At 40.9% G+C, this 22,138-nt stretch overlaps 1 protein-coding gene and 1 long non-coding RNA gene across 7 annotated transcripts in view; both read right to left on the bottom strand.

Moving 5' to 3' along the window:
• LOC128875347 (RNA polymerase II elongation factor Ell) overlaps positions 1–22,138 on the bottom strand; it is a 163,557-nt gene that overhangs the window by 26,377 nt on the left and 115,042 nt on the right. The gene's annotated exons all lie outside the window — the stretch shown is intronic.
• Positions 13,216–21,752, bottom strand: LOC128875348 (uncharacterized). Of its 6 annotated transcripts, none has more exons than XR_008456804.1 (5): positions 20,002–21,750; positions 19,712–19,862; positions 19,467–19,627; positions 18,337–19,382; positions 13,216–17,891 (listed from the first exon to the last, which is right to left on the bottom strand). It is a non-coding gene; the product is annotated as an uncharacterized LOC128875348 (long non-coding RNA). The 6 variants fall into 6 exon arrangements; XR_008456803.1 differs by having other exon boundaries at positions 18,337–19,389; XR_008456806.1 differs by having other exon boundaries at positions 18,421–19,627; positions 20,002–21,752.

Here is a 22,138-nt window from a genome sequence, read left to right on the forward strand (position 1 = left end):
AATGTCAATCGTTAGACTCCCATTTTGTTTAAGTAATTACACGCACAATGATCGTTGATTCGACGTCAGTCGCGACTAACGAGGGAAATTCGTTAATTGACGCGCGTCGAAAAAATTTGAATTTTTGTAGAAATAAAGGTCACGGGGACCTAAACACGGTGCCCTTTTCCATTTTCGTTCAAAAACGATTTTAAGGATAGACTATCATGCGAAAGTGAATGACTTGTTTTGGTAGATTATTCTTAAGTCTGTACGAAGTCCTTTTGGCGACGATTGCTAATTATAATAAATACCTGTGACGAGAAATTCCTTTGAAAATTAACCGTGGATTGTACAGTTTTTGTAACTTACCTGAAACAAAAAGAAAAAAATTGAATTAGTTATAATAGCAAATAAAGTACAGACAGTAATCTTGATTTCAGTTAAATTAGACCAGAGATGTTGATCTTTAGAAAGAAATTCTTAATTTATTTAAGCAGAAATAATTCACAACATAACTTCCGATTACTAATAATATAACGCGTACATTTATTCTCAAAAATAAAGCAATCAATTGATTCTTCTGAGACTTAAATTTGAGCGAATTAAAAAAAAAATCTTTTAAATGGATCTAAAACAGAATTAAATGGTACATAAAATTGACATAAATAGTAGCGACGCATTAGTTTCTAGCTTGCAACCCCCGTTCGCTAAATTTCTGAGTGGATCGGCGACACGAAGCGGGATAAACGATTAATTTCAGTCGCAAGCTTTCTTGGCGGCGATATCTCGTTTCAGTGGCCGCGTTCACCGCCTGCGACATCATCGCGAGCGTGCGCGTAACCGAGCGATTACGGTAACGCGTGAAAAATGATACAATTGCGCGAACGCGGGGGGAGAACCGTCGCGCGGTATTTGAAAGTTCACGAATTAAATCGCATCGAGTGAAAGCGAGCGTTGCGACACGCGACATATAAAATTCGCCGTCGAGGCTAGGATTTAAGGAAGTCCATGGTAACGCGTCTGCTTTCTCGGCTAATTTATAAATATCACGTTTCGAACCGAGCGAATCGCATTAACTTCGTTCCTTCCACTTATTTCCCTCCTTTCGTTCGTTTCGAAAGAAAAATTTCCTTAGTTAACGTATTCGAGAGTCCTGATAGATCAGTGAACGCATTTGTGTCTCAAAAACGACTTATAAGATGCGAAGGGAAAAAGACTTTTTGATTCCCATTGGTACGTAGAATTTATCTTGAAAGAAGGACTTGAATAACGTTGTATTTTCTATTGCTATTTAAAACATGAAATTTCCACCATTTGGACATAACATGATTCACGCATGAAATCCACAGTTTGAATATTATATAACACATACGAAGATAAATATTTCAGAAATAAATATGTCTTTGGCATATGTTTCTACTTGATGTAAGTAATTTTGCATATTGGTCTACCGGCAAATTCTGTCCGTTTTTAGAATAAAACATAAGAATAAATTTATCGTACATTGAATAAATTTTATTGAATGCTATAATTTTTATCATTATTTATGACATCTTGCCAGCGTGATTACAATTTGCATATCATTTTTAATGAGTACACGCATGCTTGTTGAAACTTGGCGTATGTTTACCGCATTTGGTATTTTCCCATGTACACCTAAACGTATAAAACTACGAAATGTAAGAATATGCAACGCGTAAATCGTCCCTCGAGGCTACAATTTCATTCAACACGAGAATCTTTCGGGTAGCGACTTCTAGTCACCGTCAAGGGTTAAAGGAAGACGCAAGCACAAGCGTTCTGCACCGGAAGCGGAACGACTGGCTCCGTAAAAAGAGTCAGAAAAGTTCGACACAGCTTATCGATTCGGCTGTTGGCGCCACCGTTGTAACCGTTAACGTCGCCGACTTACGAAGCCCCCGCGAACGGGTTTACAAGAACGTCAGGTTGCCTGTACAAGTTGATCGCGGCACGGATCATCCGGTCATTAGGAGAATCGCGTTAGATGTAAAAGCCCGTTTCTATGGGTTCGCTTTTTATGACGAGTACGCTTTTGAAAAATAGTCAAGGTAAAGTATCCTGGGAGAGCAGGAACAGAAATTTCTATTTCAGTATTTACCTTAAATTAATATTAATTGAAATTTTATGGGGTATCACGATTCCTGATGTTTTCTGAGTGAACTTTACAGTGTTTGTTGAATTAACATATGGAAGGAGTTTGGTAAAATTTGTAAGTGTTGATATTCAATTCTTTAGTAATATATTCCGAGAATGTTTGCACATTTTTAACTGTATTACCAATCTTGTCGGAATCTCGTCAAGATCTCGTCGAGATCGAGATTATATATTCGAAACTGTCGAAATTTCGAGATCGATATGCATGTTTCGAGATGTTTCGAGATCAAGATCGAGATCGTAGAAAACTCGTCTCGTGCGTCCCCTCCGAGCCAATTTGTATGTCGACGACATTCCGACCGGAGAAGATGACGATGATCGAAAGAAGGATTATTTCTTATCGATCGCGAATGCAAGTTTCCGCGCAACGGAAACCGATTAAAGATCGAAACAAGTGGTTTGAAAGAGGAATTACCAATTTACGTTAGATTAAACTGAAAACGTTCGCCCCGTCGCCGCAACGGCGGTCTACGATTGCGAAACGAGCCGAGGTACGTCGAAATTTTCTAACTACAGTTTAATAAACCGATAACGCCGATGAATACACCGAGGAGTTTCTAATTGCTAGCGCCCGGATCTGGGCTACCGTTGCGTAATCCGTGGTTCGAGCTCGCGGCCGCGAACCGTTGCGAAACTTTAACGTTAAAAGTTAACGGCGAGCTGGAACGAGCGATCGTTAAAGGACTCGTTCGATTCCCGAGCTTCTAATCGAGTTTACAGATAAAACGCTCCAGAAATTGTGGGCTATGCCTTCGATTCCCATGCATATTCGTCTACTTCTCGGTCAATTTGCATCGAATTATCTGCGGAAGTTATTTACTCACGAATCATTTAACTGGGAACTTGTATATTTTTATACGTTCGTGTACTTGTGTATTTGTATATTTATATATTTATATATTTAATGGATGCTTAATGCTATTGTAAATATTAATATACTCATGTTCCTTTATTTATTTCCCAATTGTTAGATTGTTCAGACAAGAAGTTGATAATAATTATCATTGGTACATTTTTTCCAAATACAAATAATAAAATACATTAATGTTAAATAATAGCAGAGTCTGGAGCTGCGAAATTACCACTCTGATGATAACCTTTCGTGATAAAGCTATCAGCACAGAATTAAAACAAATTATGTACTTAGATCACAGCGTTATTTAGCAATTGTCCAAATGTCCATATGCAGCGTTAGACGATACGAATAAGAAATCAATGTTCCTAGAAAACTTTTCAGCTCAAAAACGCTTCCACGTCAACTTGGTGTCAGTTTTTTTTCGCCAGACTAAGGCATGCGTGGTTTTTCAAGAGACTTGGCCTCGTGAAATTAGTATTCTCTGGCTGACGAGGACCTAGACCCAGTATCGGCCGTGAAATTGCCTAATACACCGTAGTGTGGCAAGTAATGCGGGGAATTGGGTTAGAAAGTGGCTGGCTGCTCTCGCGATGAAAAGACGGCCGACGAAAGGGAATCAGGTGAACCGAAAGAAACTGCGGACAAATGGAACGAGAAGCGGTATGATTCCGCGACGAACTTCGTTTCCCCATGGATCCATTCTTCGTATCTCGATCCTGGATTCGATGGCCCCCTACAACGCACCTAGAAATTCAACCGGTAGCTACAACTGAAAATTGACGGAAGCGAACACGTCGCAGAATTATATTTTATTATTTCAACTTCATTAGTCTTAAAATAAATGTGGCTATCGTTCGATATTTAAAACTAATCCAACTATTACTAAAAAATGGCTAATTATAATTTTAGGTTATCATTTCTCTAAATTACTAAGTGTAGAAAGTGACTCGAACTCTTTATATTTACATGTTTACAAATCTAGTTTAAATACAAGTATTTACTATCAAACTAATCTGCATTACAATCTCAACTTGATGGTCGTCATTTCTTGACGTGTATTTCTTATCCAACAAAAAGATGACACATCGGATGACGTGCTCGAACGTGTTTGTACGTGTCCAAATTGTCGAATTGTCGTATGCTGTACGCGTGGGAACGAGTTTAATAAAAAGCAACGCGAAACGTGTGGCAACTAGAACGCGAGCTTCGTCGACGCTCCCGATAATGGTAGCAGACGCGATGACCACCAGCTTGCCGATGGCATGCGGAATGAAGCCGATTCGGGTACGCGGCACAATTTAGAAGCGTAGCCGTGGACAGGAACGCGCACGCACTTCGACACGTGATCTACGATGCGTAAACGCTTGCTCAACATACAATGACGATCTTATCCTAACGTACAAGCTGTACTTCTATTGCCTTCGAGAATTTCCTTAGGAACATTGAAATTTTTCCATCATTATTCGTAGACGAACAGACAAATTAAAAAGTAATAATTTATGAAGGTTCGAATAAGCTATGCTTGAGTTTTTAATTTTTCAAAGATATTCTTAGGAAAATTGGAGTTTTTCTATCATTATTAATAGACGAACAGACAAATTAAAAAGTAATAATTTATGAAGGTTTGAATAAGCTATGCTTGAGTTTTTAATTTTTCAAAGATATTCTTAGGGAAATTGGAGTTTTTCTATCATTATTAATAGACGAACAGACAAATTAAAAAGTAATAATTTATGAAGGTTTGAATAAGCTATACTTGAGTTTTTAATTTTTCAAAGATATTCTTAGGAAAATTGGAGTTTTTCCATCATCATTCATAGACAGTCAAATTAAAATCAAATAATTTATTCAGTCTTAACAAGCTATAATTCTATTTTTAACGTTCGAATATTTTCTTAGGAAAATAGAAATTTTTCCAATATCATTCACAGACGTACAGGCAAGTTAAATAATAATTTAGCAATCTCGAGCAAGCTCTTATTTATCTATTTTTCAATTCCTTACCAATAAATGTTGCAATTGAATTTACACTGAGTTACACGAGTTAATATAACAGTGAGCTTCCTGTTGTCGTTAAATAATAATCGTTACATCTATAAAAAAAAATGTCTAATACATACAAGTAATGAAGAGTGGCACAGTTTGTGAATAAACAGTAAATACTCTTAATTAATGATATAACGAATCTTGCGTGTAGAGGACCACCTGTTGTTTAGTAAGTAAATAAATAACGAGGGATGCACACGCGAAGACGGTTGCATTGCTCGTAAAGCCTGGTCGATGAGACGGTGTTTGTTTAATTAAATCGACCTCGATGAAAGGCTCGAGAAAGGATTAATCTTAACGACCGTCGAATTACTTGTTTACAAAGTCTTCGGCGCGTTATTATATACAAGTGTATCCAGTTCGCTGCTGAGGTGGCAAACAATTTGTAGTAATCACGAGAACGACGATAACGTGCTACCGGAGATTTTGTAAACGATGACCCTTGTATCGGAAACGTTGTTATGCAACCTGAGTGTGAGATAAAAATTGATACCTATGCGTCGAGAGCGAAATTTCAAGAACTTCGAGAACAGAGAGTACGAGCACTGTTCAAATTCTACAAATTTGTAAACTGACAAAAAAAAAAAAAAAAATGTTGAATCGAGAGCTGGCAACGAAGACGAATACAGTTGTTAATAAATTGATTACATTTCATGCATTGAAAACGATGCAAGATTAGCTCGTTGGAGGCTGTACAATTCATGAGCGAAGCTAATCGGGAAAATATCCGATGCACCTGCATGTAACAGCTCGAAAGACCGCAGATAATCCACCCTTAAGCTAAACTGGCGCCCCATACGACCGATACTCCCTTTCCAATGAAGGGTTCATTGATTTTCATTCGTGTTGCAAACGTCGAGCTGGAATCGCGTGAATTTCGCCCGTGCCTCGAGTTCCAATTTCGAATTTCGTTCGTCGGATACGTTCCGCCGTTTCGTCGGTGGAGAATTCGCCAAAACGTGCACGCGAAATTCTGTGTTCGCGAATACGAGTCCAAGGAACGCGAGGAATTCGCGGTTTCCGTCGCGTGCACGTGGAATTATAGGGGCGCTTCGAGGGTACCTGTCGCTCATCCCTAATTTGCCTCCCCTATCGCTAATAATTATTTCACAAAATTAACGATTCCATTTATGGCGCTGTTTGGACTTTATCAATTTTCGTCAGGTCGGCAGAAACAGTCGAAGCGGACAGGCAAGGCAAAGTCCCGAGACGAACATTTTTGAATATATATCGAGTTACCTTTAAACTAAAATGACTTCGTTAAAGACATAATCCTAACCGTTCCTTAATGAAAAAATGAACAGATTTCACGCTCGTCGTAAGAATCAAGGGATTGAAAATCAATCTCATTGTCGGTAAAAAGCTTCTTTCCGTTCGCACCCTCTCCCCCTTTCCCCATTCCACTATTTCATATCCATCCATTTGTCCCCGGTTCTATCCATGCTTCGTTGTATGTCACAAACGTCACATTTCCTCGTTAGCACCTCCCTTGTTTCAAAACTAAAATCTGTCATCTGTTTCTGGATGACGCGGCCAGCAAACGTGTTAATCTTCGGATAATTGAATCTAGATCGATGGCCATCCGAATACGCGAAGGGGTCGCGGTGATTTTAGAGGCCATTCGGCAGCCCCGATGGCACATTGGCCGGATGAGTCAGAAAACGCATTATTTATAGAGTCTCGGGTACTCTCTTTAGCCGCGAGCGCGACGAGGTGAATCATACGCTACGCCACGCGCGGCGAGGTGCTTTTAGTCCAGCCGCGCGAGATTTCGCGCGTGGCCACGCTTGTTGCGTGCGGTCGACGAGCGTCTTCCGGTCGTCGGGTGTCTTCTGCCCCCGCGACCTCCTTCGCGCGGATTCCTTCCTCGTTACGAATCGGTTACACGGCCAGGAATTTTCGTTTACGTCGAGTCGCGCACCTGGCCAAATGTGGGCCACGTTGAACCCTTTTCGCTTCGAGATTTTGTTGTTGTTAGCGTCTTGAGTTATTTTTTAAAAGGTTTTCCACTAACTAAGAAAGACACGACGTTAAAATGGAATAAAACAACAATCGTTTAAAATGGAACACGTTTTTCTTTTTTATTTTGAAATACAACGTGGCAATGTTCGATATTTATTTCTGATTCGTCCAGTGTTCGTGGAGCTTCGAATATGAACTTCCATTTGAAAGCATGATTCTTCGGCCAAAATTAGAGCAACCTCGCAACGGCTGCGACTGCGATACGATATTCTCTGTTTAGTATCGCGGCGGGTGCAATCCTTCTCGAATTTCGCAACGATTCGACGAATAGCAAGCATATTAGGTCGATTATGTGCATCATAATTTTCACGAACTTTTGTTTACTTTACTTTCAATTTCTCGGTAATTACCAAATATTATTGTAGCGTGTTGCCATGATGAATTGTAGAAGTATACCGAGCACAAATGGCAGTTAGTGTCGCTTACGTGACATTAAATAGGGGTGCCATTACATTTCAGACACATATACTCCCTATCCAAAGATTTCTGGGTGAAATGAAATAAAAACATTACCAAATATACTTTGAAACATACCTAAATTATCTTCAAAGTTCTCAAGACCATTACATTAATACTTCGCAAAAAAAAAATTCCAAGAAACTCTTAATACTTGAACTCCTATGGGTAGGGTCCTAGTGTTTCATCCCTTAAGTTATCTTCAAAGTTCTCAAGACCATTACATTAATACTTCGCAAAAAAAAAAAATTCCAAGAAACTCTTAATACTTGAACTCCTAAGGGTAGGGTCCTAGTGTTTCATCCCTTAAGTTATTGCCCCACCCTGTATATTTCTCAACGTTCACATTGATCGTAATACGTATTCCTTCCAGAGGCAGAGTATTGCGCCACGAAACGCAATTAGTCCGATGGAGATGCGATCGGCGTGCTCTGTGACTCGAGAACAAGTCATTTTGCACGGGTCGCCTAGTTCGGCGAGGAACGGTGCAAACACGGTTTCGTGACATGGCGTTGGTCGATGCGCCGATTAGTGTGTCAGTAGGTTGCCGATTCCAATTGCGAGTCGGCCAAATTTGGCGCTGGCTCGAAGGTCGGGGCGCCACGCGATCGCGTCACGGCACTGCGTTTGGCGATAGTCGACCACGCATTCATCTCTCGAATGGCGATGGAAACGAAAGGATACTTAATTATATCGCGTTCTATGCGTACGAGTTGTTCTCAAATTACTTTAACAAAAATTGCACCAACATCATAGAAAACAACAATTTTCACGGTGCAATGTCTCTTTGAAAAAAATTAAAAGCGGAGTAAAAGTAAAGTAAAGTTATTCTATTTCCAACGCGGTCGGTCGAATGACTGAATTAGAAGTTAGAAGATTCGTCATCTTCTCAGGATATCTTGAATATATTTTTTGAATCGAGTGTAAGGAACATTATCAATTGTATAGAATAGTAATTATTAAGTAAGTATTATTATATTTAATTATAGTAATTGTATAGAATCGAAATATTGTCTATAAGAACTGTACGAACTAAAACATAAGAATGTACGAAGTATTGATGTAATTATTTTATTTCAGTATTTGATGCATTCTTGTTCTGTGTAATAATGTACATTGAATTTCTGCTTGTCTTTATTAGAGAATGTAAAGAAAAAGTTCTTTACGTAAAACATTCTTTTAAAAAGAATCTCATGCGCAATTTCCCTATTCTTAATCATCGTTCTATTCCAATGTATAAAATCACCCGTAAAGAATTTAGCTCAGGTGGGTGAACACCATGTAAATCCACAAATCTTCCAACAAAACGGTTCCATCGAGTAACAAGCGTTATTGCATTCTCGCGTTTATAAATTTAGCGCCATCGTCGCTCGAACGTTTCCCTGTGCCAGAGGGTCTAATAAACAGTTCGCCAAGAAAACACGTTTCGAATTGCTTTTACGAGGGAAATGCGTAACTGACAGTCGCTAGTAAAAGCTGCTCCCCGTCGTCTGGCGACAGAGTTTACACACGAAAATCTCGACGATGGCGTAGACGTAATTGCGAGTACGCGAAAAATGATTCAATTGACATAATTGCGCGACAATTCGCGTCACGCTTCCCTTCTGCATGTACTTCTCTACGTTTCCTTATTTTAATTTCGTTTCGTTAGGGTTACGCTAGAACCGCGGTGAAATGAATTCTGTGCCTTTCTAAGATAAATTTATCGTTAATTTATAAAGATAAACCATAAAAGCTTTAATCTTCCCTCAGGCACGCATTCCAAGAGCCCATTCAGAGATCAAATAAGATTAATGTTATCGCTGCAACCAAAATAATTTATCGACGATGATGCCTTTGTTGTTCGCTGATTGGTATACGTAAAAATTGTTGATACAAGCGTCAATTTAATTACGAGAATTATTTATTGTATATTCTGAGATCTCGCAGATTTATTTGCAATTACCGAGAAGTCACTGTGTGCTTTATCTCGTTAGAGATATGTAATCTGTATTAACCGGGGAACGACAGGAGGTATTTCTATCATGCTTGATAACGACAAAGGAAAATTCTTAATTGGAAAAGAAGAGTACGAATGTAAAAATTCTTTTACAGATTTTTCCACATTTTCACCAGACTTTATTTTTAACAATTCCAGAGTGAGATACGTTAAATGAAATATTATTTGTATGAACAGGATTAAGAATACTCTATTTGCATAATAGAATCTTCGTAATCTTCAGCGATAATGGAGGTTCTACAGTACTAAGACCACTAATTAGAAGAAACGTCTTCCCTAAGGCAACCCAGAATAAATTGAGCGAATTAAAGAACGGAGTCCCAGTGGCAACAAGGAAGAGGCTGAGGACGTAGTGGCGTGGGAAATAATAAGAAAAAAGATTATCGATGACCCGTGCGAGGGGTTAAAAGGATTCAACGCGTCAGTCTGCCGGAGAGCTCTTTGCAATTCAATTCGTGTCGAGCGGCCATGGTGTGCGTCTTTTGTGTTTCGTCGTCGGCCACATGACTGTGACGTAAGCCAACGGATGGCTTCCTTCAATAGATCTCAAGAAAAGGGAACCCCCATAAACCTTTTGACAGTTCTGACGTTGTCAGGATAAACATTCAACTTGTCCTCATCCGATTTTAATATATCTGCTGTAGAAATGAATTCTGTGCCTTTAAATTAATCCGTTTCTAACTGTAGCTTAAGTAGAAATATTTAATTGCCATTTTGTTACGTGAAATTTATTCGACATTCTGTTGCATGTTACCTATCATCCAAGTTCACAACCACATTTCCATTATAACGAATCTATGGATGTATTATGTCATTGTGTTAAGCAAAATTTGATGGCTACTAAAGTTCATTGTAACAGAGATCAGATTGAGAATGTAGAAGGTTCGTACTGTAACACAAAATATATTAAAAAGTAAAGAATGTAATAGGTGCATCTTCATAACGAAGAACAAGGAATATATAAGTTCAACAACAAGAAAACATTTCAAACAACGGCGGAGAAAGCAAGGTGAGGGGGCAATTGTAAAAATAAAATGGGAAAGAAGAATTAAAATCTGACTTGAAGAATTATTCAGAACAACGAGACCTCCTGGCTCTACTCCAAGTACCCTAGAGTCTCTATTATTCAAACCTCCGTTACCCGAAGGTTCCATTATCCAAGTGGTCTATTATCAGAAGATTCTATTATCCGAACAAAGCGTACCCTTGCAAAGCATCGTTTTCTCTATTAAAACATTTTCTAACATCGCTAAAAATTAATTCTGCTACCACCGAGTAAGACTAGGTTTTGCAACGTTCACTTTTCATATTTTCATGTTCTATTCTATTTCGTTTCCTCCGCATCTAAAATATAAAATAAATAAGTGAGCAAATAATTCTGTTTTTGGAGCAGCTTCTATAGGTAGCAATTATTAATTTGCCTGCTAAATGGACAAAACAAATGAACAAATGATAATCAACGATGCTGATTAGATAATTGATTAAAATTTATTATGTAACAATATATTTGGAAATAAATTCCAAGTTAAAAAACGGACGTCGTTCCGTGAATCGACTCGCTATATATCATTCTCGATACAAGTTATCCTTTTAAATATCACTGTTCGAGGATAAATATTGCCGCCCTCTATTTCAAACGACAAAACCTAATTTTGTTTACCAGCATACGGTAATACCGATCGAGTCAACACTCCGCGAACTGAGATCTTCCGTTCACCGAGTCGAAGCGGGACTCTCAGACACCGAGAGTCATGTTTTCCCAACGCACACTGCTTGCAATCGCTCTTTGACGTCACTCGAGCACGGTATCACAAATACGTACACGATAAAAGCGAAACATATATACAAAAGAAACAAAGAAATTCACCCGAGTACACCTGCTGCAATCGTTCCAGGAATCGAAACAATGAGGTGTAATGGGGTACAAACAAAATGAATTAAAGCGAAACTTTTCCACATTGTTCTTTAAACTACAAGAAGTTTCACCTTTTCCTACATTCCTCGAACTATTAAGTTATCGAGTAAGAATTGATTACTATGCATTGATTTAAATTAAAATTCTAATTTTTATTCAGAGATTCTCAAATTGAAAATTGTGTAATTTTTATTCAGAGATTCTCAAATAGAAAATTGTGTAATTTTTATTCAGAGATTCTCAAATAGAAAATTGTGTAATTTTTATTGCTATTTGGGAATAATTATCCAGATAAGAATTTTGCGTATCTTTAGTGTAAGACGGATTATTCCCCGTTCTGTGACATCAAAGTGTTCCTATCTCGGGCGTTATCGATCCTTTTGGTAACCTACCGTCGTTTTCGTGCTCGTAATTCGTGCGCAGGAGGTCGTGCCGAATTGCAAGCTGCGCTTCTGTTCGTGTACGTTCGTGTATAGATAATGATACGTCGAACGCGACCGATACGCGAATCCATACCAAGAGAGTCAGTTATCACGGCTTAGCCAAATATATACTTTATTTTTGTGGAAAGAGATAGCGTCGCCAGCATATAGGCCTCTTTGTCTTTTTGCTTGGCCTCTCTGTCTTTGCCCCCGATAATGACCAACGGATATTCCGTACACGGTTACAAAGTAAATACGATTTTTCTTCGTTTTAAGTCTTCGTTTGTATTTTATTTCATTTTACGTTTTTATTGTACGTATATGTGCACGTATAGAAGATACTGAACCGACCAGTTCTTTTAAGAGTAATACTAAAAAAGAATAAATAATCGCATATGACAGAGTACGCTTTTTAAAGAAATTTTCAGCGTTTGAAATATTTAAAAAAAATTCTTTGCAGGATTTATATATTCTGTATCGGTTTGCATTAGTACGAATGCATGCATGTTGTGATATGTTAGACACAGGACTAGATTATTTCCTTTATTTTAAAAAATAGTAGCCTCAAAGATGTCAAATAAATGGATGAATAAATTTCGTAAATGGTTTTACGTTCCAAAATTGTCGGGTGAAAATTCGGCGTGTCCTGTCTTTGATAAAAATTTCGTAAAATGCGCAATTATTGTTTACATCATTTGTCTTTCTCTACTCAATTTATAACGAGATTATTTTTTTTCGAAGAAAACTTACTTCTTCGAACGATACGAGAATTCATAACAACAGCTTAACCTCATATCGTCGCCATCGCCGTTGTCCGACATGTGTAATTTCTGCACGCGCGCTGCGAAATATACTTTGACATTCGAGGAATCCTGGAATCATTCCCGGTATCGCGAAAAACCTCCGAAACGGCAGCATAAATTATTCACCGCGAAGGAATGACAAGGATGAACACCCAGTTACGACGAAAACAACATACTAACGACCGAACTTGAGAAATGACTGAATTTAGAACTCAAGGTTGCGATCTCGCTTGCAGAATTAATGTTAACGTGAAAAAGCGATCGAGTGATTTCTAATTCGGTATAACCTACGTATATCTTATAGGAAACGCTTAAAGCGATCGTGACCTCTTCTTGCACTACCTAATTTTAATAACTGCGACCAGTCAATCAAATGAGTCTTGACCTTCTTTATGGTAACAGATGTTTTAACTTTAACCACTAATTTCCCAGTTGTAATCTTACATTCTTCATAGTTTAATTTCACTGTATTCTTCTTAAGTTTTATACATCGAAACCCTCATTTTCTATATCAAAACATTTGTTAATATCTGCAAAAATTAAGTCTGTTATCAAAACTTGGTAACCTACGCTCAACCTTTAATGCACTTTTATTTTGTACTGCTACATGTACAATCTATATTTTGATATAAAATATTATTCTTTGAATAATTGCCAATTAGATATATTTATTATGAATAACTTTCTTCGAGAATGAAATATATTAGGTTGTCACGAAAGTTTCTTTCGTTGTATTAATAATTAATATATACACAATATTTTATGTCTTGTGTTACATTACTGAATTGTATACGATTCATTTCGCTTCATTACTGTTACAGCATCGATGCCTAAGAAATTAGATTGTCTATTTATATAAACACTGCCACAGAAAATAATTGAATGCAACTCACGAAAGAAACTCTTCGGACAACCTAATATTTGTATCCATTATATTTCGTTGTAATATTTTTGTCCATTTTATTTCCCATTAATATTCAACACCACATTTTCTGTAGTGCCATTGAAACATTAATAAAATTACATCATGTACGAATACTTTCGTGACCCACTATGTGCAAAAGTACGAGAGAATAAACCCAACAGTCGAGTGATGCATCTGATCCAAAGCATTCGATGAAAACGATCGACTCGAGCTGTCGAGCGGTCGTTATTATCGTCTCCGTCTATCCAATCAGCGGGGAAAGAGACAGAAGAGGAGAGAGAGAGAGAGAGAGAGAGAGAGAAAAAGAAAGAAAGAGAGAGAGAGAAAAAGAAAGAAAGAGAGAGAGAGAGTGTGTGTGTTAACGTACGTTCAACGTCTTTTGACTCAGTTGCAGGCGTGTAAGTACGTATCGGTGCAAACGAGTTTGTTATCTATGTGGGTGCGTCCTTCGTATGCTCGTGCCTGTCGCTGTTTGCCAAGCTGAACATTATGTTGACGAAGAAGGTGGGAGTCGCAGGAGGATGGAACGAGACGGAGAACGGTCTGGGAAAAGGACGGGGAGCAAGTTTTACGTGCAAGTGTTCCATTCGGTTGCAAAAGATCGTTTTTCGTCGCTCGACGTAAAGCGGTGTTAAAATTATTTAATAAGATCCACGTGTTTTTCTCCCCTGCCACCTCGAAACGGCTCCGGGTACACAACAGGGGACAGACTGTACACTTTCACGTGCCGCACCGTCCGGAATGGACGATATTACACTTCGCTCCCGAAGCATGCAAGTCGAAAGTTTTACCGGCACAAGAAACGACGCGAAATTACGTTCGAAACGATTGCGATACGTGTAAGCGCGGATAAAACGCGAGGCTTCAAATACGCCCCGTTGTCCGCGTTTATCTCGGAACATTTACCGCGAACGTTTACGCAAACTACGTAATCGACGGCTCGCACGGCAACAGCGTTACAACATTAGCATAAACAACCGTTCGATCTGTGTTTGACATGTTCGCCGCGGCTGTGATCAAAATCAAACAATTTCGACGGCTAGAAAATGCATCTGCAGGTATGGGTTCAAAATGTGGATCTGTGAACTTGTAAATACAGTAGTATTTACCAAGTCTATACAGACCAAGTCTTGTTAAATTCATAAGCTCGGGTCGAGGAGCTTCGAATATGAATGAAAGACAGCGAATAATGAAAACGGAGCAAAAACACCAGGATAATAAAAAAAAGTTTTATCGTCGCCATTAGCATTGTCCCAGTGAGGTATCTGATTCTGGATCATGTTAGACTACTCGGCGATCGAACTCCTGGACACCTCAAGGGCTATACCCGCCAGTGGTGGGGACCTGTGCATTTATCGTAGAGAAATGTGTGCATTTAAGGAGATTTTACTTTAACTTTACTCGTAAACAGCGAGCAGACGGAATTGTTGAACGGTTTACTCCACCTCAGAGTTGAAGAAATCATCAGAAATTTACAAAAACGAGCATTTTTGAATGATATCCATTATAATGGAGATTAACTCGAGAACATCCGCAGGTTCTGCGACACTCTCGAACGTTCGCGGTACGGCTTTCCCGCACTCGTGACACGCGGTGCGATTTTCCCAGTAGAAAGGAAAGGTCGCTGGGGGTAGAGGGACAGATGAGACGGAGATACCGGCGCGTGGAGGCATATCGAAGAACGACTTCCCGGCAGTCGTTAGCCGTGATTGATTGTAACCTGTATATACGGTTTTCCCGCTACAATACGGGGTTCTCGTTCGTGTGGCAAAAGCGGAGTCTTCGCCGCGAGAAATCCGATCGTAATTACTTCCGGCTCGCCGGGGCCTTCTAGGGAACGCCGAGAAAACGGAAATTCACTTTCTTTACCTTGGCACCGTACCTCCGTCCATGCGCTTCTATCTCGCGGTTTTCCCTCTCTCTCTTTTAACTTGTCTCCCCCCTCCTCTATCCCTCTTTTCAAACGACCTATGCGCGCATGAACGCGTGAACACCGGCGCCCAGCGATGCATCCACGGCTCGTTTCGCGAATTGTTCAGGGTCGACATTAACACCGAGAAGCATTGCCAAGTGAGTTTGTCGTAGAATTGCCTGCAGATCGAGACAAAATTATCTGGGGTGGCGGTGTCTCTTAAGGGAGAAAAGGGAGCGTTTCGACCTGGTCTTGTCAATGGACTCGTCAATAAGACTAACTAGGAGGCCCGTGCCTTAGACGCCAGGATATTTGGAGGTCGGTCGGATTGGCTTATATACGAACGTTAGGCAGACAGAGCATTTCACTTGTGAGAATCGCGCAAACGCGCGATGTCCCTCTAGTGGCGAGGACAGGAGATGCCACCCACATATCTAACAAATTTTTTGGGAGAAGTATAGTTTCGTTAGCGGTCGTTAAATTTACTCTGAGACGAGTTAGATAAGGATTTTTTTGTTTTATATTGTTATTAGGTGCAGTAGTTGATTCTATGCCTCTGTGTTCTTACATTTATTAGATTGTCCAGAAAGTTCGTGCCTATTTTTAAGAAAAATTCAAAGGCATATTTGAATTTTGATGTACATTTATTGAATTATATATGTACCATTTTGTTCCGCGACCTGTCCAACTGTTAAAGAACGTACACATTTTATTTGTTTTCAGCCATTCCGATATATTCAGACCTGTACCGCCTACTAAAAATCGCCATGGACTTTCCAGACAGCTCAATATAATTGGAGTCATTAGAGAATTTCCTTATAGGTCTCAATTTTAATTGGCACCCAGAGATATTCCCTCAGACATATGCAGTCAGTCTCATAAGAATTCGTACCCTCTATGTCTATTGAAGAAATTTGTTTAAATTAAATGGTAAGTTTAATATTTCCAAATAAATGTTTATAACGAATGCTTGTTTGGGCACATCGAACCTATCATTTAATTTAGACAAATTTCTTCAGTAGACATAGAGGAATATTTATGCGACTGACTGTAAGTCCTATTAGGGTCGAAAGTGTTAATCGTCGCGACAGTGTACGTTTTCCAGAGTCCTCCGGGTGTCGACCCACTAACTCGTTCGCTAAGGAACCCCGTAAATAGCGCGGCGGTTCAGCCTGAGAGAGTTTCTCCTCGATTTCGTTCCACCAATGCACCAATGCACCGGTGCGCGGCCAATAGCGACTCGCGACGACTCGACCGCGACAAATTATTACGTTTGTGCATTCGCGTGTGCACACAGCGATTCTTCGACGATATCGAGACCCCCTGCTGCCTTCCCACCCCCCCTGTCATCTTAGCAGCCAGTGTGCCCGCTGGCTGTAACGTTCTTATTATTATCCGCGGCGCAACACCAACGTCCACGATTGCGCAACGTCTTTTATTAGCAGACTCGCGCCGGGGCGGTCGCGAAATCGTCCCGATCGTTTCTTCGTTTGAGCGTTCCACCGTTCGCCTGTGCTATTCGGGCTCCTCAGAAACGCGGATACAATGCGTCCGTTGTGTAAATTTAGACGTCTCGAGTGGTCGGTGATGTCTAGGTCGCGATTAACTTTCGCACCGTTCGCCTTCGGGAAATCTCTTCGAGGGCAACTCGGGCTCCCACTGGTCCTCGCGTTTATGGTATCCTCGATGCAAGACCGCGTTTACGCGTTGACCGCCGCGTTACCCATGCATGGGTACAGTGCTTTTCAAAGCAACGAAAATGAATTTTAATGAAATTCTTGAATTTTTAAAACGATACGAAAATAAATACCACGATAAAGGGTTATGTAGTTTCCAGTAGTCTGTAAAGAAAATTTAACCACAGTAGATATTCTCAAGAGTATTAGTCTGGGAATTAACGTGTTGAAGAAGACGCGAAAGTGCACGTGTCTCTGAGCGGCTTTCAGGGACCGATAAGGAAATTTATATGTTGATAAAAATCATGAAAGTTTTTGTCAAGGAATGCGGATAGTAAGTCTGTGTTGCACGAAATCGTGTTACACGAGGGCTTTATATATTTCAAGTAGAACTACTCGAGCTAATGTAAATGCTCGCTAACCGAACTTCAAAGCAGTGCAGCTGACTCAGTCGATCGGCTAATTATAAGCGTACCTTCGCCCGAATCTTCGTACCCAACTTCCTTCTTCCCAGAAATTCTTGAAACGTTAAATAACACTGTCTCGTATAGCCCTCCCCTCCGACACGTCTTCACGTCTACGTAACGTAATACAGCTAGACTCTGAACTGTGTACCATCGATTCTTCGAGCAAGCGAGTGATATACCTTCTTTTTCATTTCTGACCATTTTCTACGAAGTCAAAATATAGGTTCTACGCAACCTAGATAACCAAAAGTATAGTTTACACGCCAGTAAATATTTTTGTCGCCTACAGAAGAAGTTTGACTAAATTAAACAATAGTTTCGATATTACCAAATGAATTTTTCATTATAAATACAGTCAGTGTAAGAAGTATTCGTACCAATTTAAAACAGAAACTAATATGAAAATAAATAAGAGGTTAACATTAAAGGTAATCAACTTTAATTTATGTAGTCTAAATCTACTCTAAAAATATGTAGGAATGTTGGTTAATTATTTCTTCCCCTAAGATTTATTAATAAAATAAATATATCAAGTTTTATTTTGAATTGGTTCCTGTGCGAATATATTTATATAAACATCAACATATTTATACAAATATATGTACATCGTCAAACCTACCATTTAATTTAAACAAATTTCTTCGATAGACATAGAGGGTACGAATATTTATACAACCGACCATGTCCATGACATGGCAGTCGATATGCTAGATCGTTTATGGTTCGATAAACCCCATCGAAACATATCGTCTTCAACATCTCACCCTGACCACTGTTTTAGCTCCATAAGTCCTGTCACCTGTGACGGTCAACGCATCAAACAATTCGGAGTACTTCGATCCAGCATTCGTAAACGAAGTAACCTTGCATACAATTTCCCTCCCCCAGCTCTCCATGTTTCTGCAGCTTCCTATTGCCCCCGGAGCTCGGCGCCTTAACCCAGACCTGATCACGATGACTAAACGTCGTGCCTGCTGCGAATTGTTTAGAGTTCCATTCACGGATCACCAAATGGAAGGCAACATCTAAGGACGTCGCGGGAACGATGACGTACGAGCGTTGCGGCTACCAAGCACGTAGCAATTGCACGCTAACGCCGGAAATCCCCCATGAGTCAGTGGGTCAGTACATTTTCCGTCCCGTGGCTCGCGTCTACGTCGTTGCACGCGGGAGGTTTTTTCCACGCGGGTTCGCCTTGAACGACGGCAAAAAGAAGTTGAAATCCTCGAGTGGCAGTGCTCCGGGGAGCCTTGGAACCGATGATGCACGGCTGTGGCTACCACACGCGTCGCGTTCGTGTGTCGCCTCTCGTCACGAATTCCGGAGGGACTCGCCCGTGTGCCACCAGACGCGACAAATGTATGCGCATAAAGTCAGATCTCGATCGTGGTGGATCTTTCCGCCTCCGTAGTATCCGAACAGGTCGTTCTATATAATCCTCGACAGGCTGCCGGGTCTCGTTCTAATTACGAAGAACCCCGAAACCAGTCTAAACCCACTGCCCATCCTGTAGGCGATTGGTTAGGTGGTCTGATGGGTGACCAGGTTCTTGGTTGCCTTTGCTCACCTTTAGTGGATGAATCTTTTCATCTGGAGCAGTTGAAACCCCCAAACAAATGAGTGGCTTTGTTAGTCGTCAAGAAAATTATTTTGCGTTCATTGGTCTCAGAACATGGTACTTTCAAGTCTCACGTGTCTCATGTGTCTCAACATGTATACCTAGTCACTAAAAGCTAGAGTTAATCTCCTCCCATCAAATGTCTTAGTGTATGCACAACCCAACAAAATTTATAAAAGTTCAAGTGCTCACTTTGAGTCGTTAAACCTCTTCGTCTGGAGCAGTTGAAACCCCCAAACAAATGAGTGGCTTGGTTAGTCGTCAAGAAAATATTAGAAAAATTATTTTGTGTTCATTGGTCTCAGAACATGGTACTTTCAAGTCTCACGTGTCTCAACATGTATACCTAGTCACTAAAAGCTAGAGTTAATCTCCTCCCATCAAATATCTTAGTGTATGCACGAGCCAACAAAATTGATAAAAGTTCAAGTGCTCACTTTGAGTCGTTAAACCTCTTCGTCTGGAGCAGTTGAAACCCCCAAACAAATGAGTGGCTTTGTTAGTCAGCCGAGGAATAGTAGAAACATTATTTTGTGTTCTTCGGTCTCGGTCAAATTCCTCCCACGAAAAACTGCCAACCCAACCCAACTACAACCCAAAAACTGTGTATAAGTTCACCTGCTCGACTCACGCCACGTGACCTCGTTTCTCTGTTAGTCTTAGGAGTCTTGCGAATCGCGTAGCGTTTAGAAACTACCGTTGAGGTACATTGTGCTAGCTGAATTACCTAGCGTTGTCCTGGATAAGTGATCTGCAATCAGCATACATTTATACTAAATTACTATAGATGGCCGGCCTCGCTGCTTTGTCACTCGGGACACGTAAACCTCGTCCCACCCCTGTGGGTCTCCTTGGGCCGCGAGACATGTTTTTCTCCTGGTTCGAGGAGGTTTTTTCTTGACAATTCGTGCCAGCGTAAAGGCGGAATTTACTTGTTGAGCGGAGCGAGTAATTTCGACATATCTGTAACAGATTAGTCAGCGTGTGCGGTTGAGCTAGAAGAGAGACTCACGTGTTTAGGAGAGAGCGTGACAACCAGGCCTGATCTAATATAGTTTTAGAGAATGGAGAACAATCTGGGCCTGAGAGTTGTATTATACGAATGCTTGTTAAGTTAAATGCTTTGAATCCGTTTTTAACCGTTCTAATGTCCTTGCAGTCTCTAATAAATTAACGGACAAAGTGTCGGATAGAGAGAAATCAATTATTTGCAAGTAAATACAGTTCCAATTAGACAGGGTGTATCCTTTCTACGGCTCGTCGACAGTTCCGTTCACGGTTGAGTCTCCAAATGGAGATACCGTGACGAAACTAGTCCTACAACACTGAGATTTCCAAGGAACCCAGGAATGAAAGTCCCATCCGAATCGGTCGAGTAACTTCTGAAATCATCGAGTTCGAGCACTCGCAATCTCTCCATCTCTATATAATACCACCATTCCTTGCTATTCCAGCAGCCTGCAAGCGCCTTGTCCAGATTCCCCCGGAACATTCGTCGCGTGCGGGTTAACCCGAATCGCTTCTTGAATGATCCTAGCGGCATGCGCGTCTTCGGGCACGCGTGGCCCCCTCGAAACTCTTCGTTCCTGCGAGGGCAACGTTCTGCGCGTGCGTGCCGCCCGTTTATCTATGACGATGCAGTCGGTGGGTTGGGCTACGTCATTTCTCTTTGCCAGTCATCGAAACCGATGACCGACCGTAATCGATTCGCACGCGAGCCTTATCTCGAGTACGCTAGCCATGTTCACGTGCCCCGAGAGCTCCGTTCTCACTTTTCTCACTCGGCCGAGTGGCGCCTGAGGGATTTCCCTCTTTTTTTTTTTTTCGAACCATTTCCTGAATGGTTTCCTGCCCGCTGCCACGAGGTCAGTTACCACCGAGCCTGTATCGTTGTCTCCGGTGGGAGTCGAAGGCGCGTCGTGGCGCTTACTTCGGAGCCAGTGCGCGAATGGCTGATTCTACTAGCCGTCCGCCGCCTTTATATACCCGCGAGACCGTGTCACGTGACACGCTACCGCTCGGGTGGCTCGCAAAGCACGTTCGGCTGTGTGCAATAGTCCACGCTCACGTACAGCCCACACTACTACGAACGGGAAGGCTTGGATGCAAGCTAATGGCGCAGCTAACGACGTAGACTAAGTGCGTCGAGTGCAGCCACGAGGTTGCCGAGCGCGTGCGCCACGAGCTGAAAGAGGAACCCGTGCCAGGGGGGCCGCGTTATGCGGTCACAATGCGACGTTGTATCTCTATACGTTTTCTCGTGAGATAGACCGTAAATTGTGGAGGTTCCATGAAAGTGGCGAGTAAATGCTCGGCCCAACGATGGAGCGCGTGTAACCTATTCGAACGACGCTTCTGGTAGGCGTGTGCTCGCTCTAAATCGACGTAGAGCTACCTTGAAACGTGTTATTCTAATTAAAAGTTGGAAGCTCGAATGAAAAGTAAGCTAACCACGGTATAGAAGAATAACAGAATTAACAAAAAAACTCCATTCGATATTAATTAAATTCATGTCGCGTTCAATACCTCGAATAAATCGTAAACAGCCACGAGGCAGACTCAGACATGTGCAAATCTAATTTTCCAAACGCGAACGCACGATAAATCATATGTTACGCGACAGGTTGTCGTTAACAGCGCAATTTATAGTTCTATTTTACGTCTATATTTGCAAGAGTTCAAGCACTCGACGTGGAAACGTTACATTCCCCCCCCCCCCCCCCCGAACCGTTCTTCAAAACGTCATTGAGATAATGAGTTACACAAACGACAAACGGCGCTTAACCAGCATCAGTTTGATTTCCACCGAGAGCAGTAATTTTGAAATCTTTCGAATGTGGTCGATTGCATGTGAAATTACACGG

The sequence above is a fragment of the Hylaeus volcanicus genome, chromosome 4, assembly GCF_026283585.1.
Source record: "Hylaeus volcanicus isolate JK05 chromosome 4, UHH_iyHylVolc1.0_haploid, whole genome shotgun sequence".
Lineage (NCBI taxonomy): Eukaryota > Metazoa > Arthropoda > Insecta > Hymenoptera > Colletidae > Hylaeus > Hylaeus volcanicus.